The following is a 3,644-nucleotide window of genomic DNA, read 5'->3' on the forward strand; positions in this document are numbered from 1 at the left end:
CCTTGTTGTTGTTTTTAAGTTCTAAAAACTGCTTTTGTACCGCATCTCGGTGGAGACTTCTGTATTTTGTGCATCTGTAAAAATAAGGAAAATACATAAATATAAAAAAAAAACATTGGGGAAAGTGCACACAGCTTTACTGTCTTTATACACGTTCTCTCATCGGTCAAAACTACCTTTGTGAAAGAAGAACAAGATTGCTGATTTCATAAGTTGGCAGAATTGCTCTAAAGAAGTTGTTTTCAAGCCCTCTTAATGAAGGGCAAAACCTTTCTGCCTTGACTCGTCTGCTGTGGGACCTACACCCTAACTGCTCCACTGCTGCTGTGCATTGTGGGAGATTATAGGGCATATTCTGAGGTTCATGGTCAGTTTCCAGAGACCTTGACCAGACTTCTTGGGCCGCATCCCATAAGCAAGAGCACTCCCCCTGGAGAACATCCACTGCTGCAGCTGTGTAATATAGGAAAAGATCAGGCACCGTAGACAAGCTTGTGTACTGAGAATGATCATTCCCTTGAAAAACGTGGTAAGTTTTCAAGAAAGGCTTAAATAGCTTGGGCCCCGAATACTTGATGACACTGGTGCAAGGGGCAGTGGTGGTTGGGCCTTCTCTGTGGTGGCACCTTGTGCATGGAATTTACCTTTGGGGAAATTTGGTTGTCTCCTTGCCTTTTAAAATGCCAATAAGATTCAAGCCTTTGGTCCATAATCTGAGGACTGCATCTAGGTTTGACCGCTAGTTGCTGCCATTTACCATTTTATGCCGTATTGGCTGTTTGAGTTTGATGGTTTTATTGTGATTGTGGATGGATGGATGGAGAGAGATTTGTATTTATATATTTTACATACTACCCTCAGGAGGATGGGATTAAAGAAAAACCTCAAACAATAACAATAAATAAACCCCAGGGTTGCCCAGAGCATCCTTTGAAAACCATAAATCTAAAAAAAGAAAAATTAAAACATTGTGGAAGTGACTTGTGTTTATTCTAGGCTTGCTTCTTCCTTATTTCCTGGGGAAATCCACTCTGTGTGTTCTTCTTCCGGAGGTACTCCACGCCCCACTGACTTCAGTTAGAAGACGTTAGTGAATCATAGCTTGCTAAATGTTCTTGCTGAGAAACATAGGCGCGTTGTAACTATCCAACCTCCACACAAATGCTTCACCAAAGCAGTAAAAATATAAAAGCCGACACTAATATAAACATTAAAAACCAAACATTTCAGACTGGATGACATTTACGAATAAGGTCTTCTCCACAGTTCTGCTTGTTCCATGTTTTCTAGGCAGTTTTGCCTTTGTCCCACCACTTCCCCCCAAAAAACCTTCTCTTTAGCACTCAGAGCAAACACCAATCCAGAGAAAACTTGATAGACATTTGCTCCAATTCAGAAGTGAAGTGTGGGTTTTCCTAGGGTAAGAAGGTGTGGGTGAGCCTTAACTGACGCATGGATGATGGAGCAGGAGTATAAACTCCGTTAAGAGACATTCTTACTGCAGCTTCTGGTCGGTTCAAGAGAATTCCTTTGTGGTCATGAAGCTGTTTTCCATTGAAAGAAGAATGGCAACTCCTTTAAACAGCAGAGCAGAGGAAAACTCATGTTCCTGTTGCTCACTGACCATGCTCTTTGTGGAAAGAATGTGTCATTGGACTGCTGTACATATTTACTGTCCTCTTGAGTGGTCTAACTGGCAATCCCCTCTTCCCAGGGAATTCTGGGAACGGTAGTTCTGTGCAGGGGGGGAAGGGGTCATCTAACAACTCTCAGCCCGCTTAAACTACACTTCCCAGGATTCTTTGGGGGGGGTGAGGCCATGACTGTTAAAAGTGATATGATGCTGCTTCAAATGTATAATAGCATTGATGGGACCAATTATTAGCACTCTCTGTGTCAGATTGAAAGTTTGGGAGGGGGCACAGCTCAGCCAGGGGTGACACTCATGGTTCATATGCAGAAGGTGTACACTTCAATCCTTGCCATCTCCTATTTAAAAAGAATCAGATTGTTGCTCTTGAGAAAGATCCTTTTCTGCCTGAGACCCTAGAGAACCACTGCAAGTCAGAGTGGATCAGGCATAGGCAAACTCGGCCCTCCAGATGTTTTTTTGCCTACAACTCCCATGATCCCTAGCTAACAAGTCCAGTGGTCAGGGATGATGGGAATTGTAGTCCCAAAACATCTGGAGAGCCGAGTTTGCCTATGCCTGGAGTGGATAATACTGGGCTAGATAGATAAAACAGACTCATTTAATATATGTCCTACTGACTGAAAGTGGGTCCCTACAGGGTGTATTTTTCCCAGCACTTTAATCAGAGCAAGTCTTTTCAATGAAGCACTGGAAATTCAGTCTATGTGGTTGGTTTTTTTCTTCTTCTAATGTGTTGTGATCTGCTGTGAAACATGTTACAACTGCATCTATCAATAGCATTAGCTGGCTGGGTGAGATAGTGGAAGCAACATAAACTTGAATGAGTTCTTGGAATTGTAAGTACTCCACAGGAAATCATCTGCAGCAGAGGAATAAATATCACATGTGGTAAGTTGTGTTAAACCCATTATGGTATTCCCTGCCCAAACTATGAGGATTTAACTGTGGTGCTTGTCTGACAGGAAAACTGTTTTTGCTTGCCCTAATAGGCTTGCCTAAACAAAAATGCTATCTAGATATGTAGAATTTCAACATCTGCTTTTCAGCGTATTGTTGATTTTAATTATTTTTTATATAAATCGTTGCTTTGAACTTGTTTCTGCTGTTGGTTTTCTTGATTTGTTAGTTTTGTAAACCACCTCAAGGTTCCATTACAACCAGAGGCTGCATAAAACTTGTAAAATAAATACCACACAAATATTAGTGGCATGCAGCATGACTCATGCACACTAGCTGAGGATAATGGCAGTTGTGGTCCAAAGTACCAAGAGGACATCAAGTTAGAGGGAAGGCTACTCTGCTGACATCTGGTCTCCCAGCCCAGACTTTGCTATTTCACTGCCTTGAGAGTTGCAGCTTCTCGCCTGGCGCTGCTACTTCCTTATTTCCTACTCCTGTTGGTGGGCCAAATTTGACCCAGAGCTGCCTTCCTCAACCTGCTCACTTCCTCCCAATCTTTGCGAGGGCAGAGCGCTTTCCTTGCAGCCTGGCCTTGAGCCAAAGCAGCTGCTTTACCCCATCATCTCAGCAGTGAAGAGACCTTGGAAACCCCCAGAGGCTAGGTGAAGTTAAGCAGCGGGGCGCATCTGATTAAAAATATATGAATGAGGACAAAATATTCCTCTCTTGTGCCCTGTCGGACTACTATGATGTCAGGCATGCCAGCTTCTGTGAGGCCCAATAAATGGGGGCTCTGGTCACTACACACATTCCAAATACAGTGGTACCTTGGAAGTCAAACGGAATCCATTCTGGAAATCCGTTCGACTCCCAAGGCGTTTGAAAACCAAAGAACGGCTGTACCCTTTTTCGCACTGCTCTGTAGAACCACAGAAGGCTGTATGTTACTTTAAAGCAACACTTCCCACTAAAACAGTGGTGAGGAAACTCTGGTCCTCCACGTATCAACAAACTCTCATTCCCATCAGCCCCAGGCAGTTAAGGATAATGGGCGTTGTCATCCATCAACACCTGGGGGGCCACCAAAGTA

Source organism: Lacerta agilis, chromosome 7, assembly GCF_009819535.1.
Source record: "Lacerta agilis isolate rLacAgi1 chromosome 7, rLacAgi1.pri, whole genome shotgun sequence".
Lineage (NCBI taxonomy): Eukaryota > Metazoa > Chordata > Lepidosauria > Squamata > Lacertidae > Lacerta > Lacerta agilis.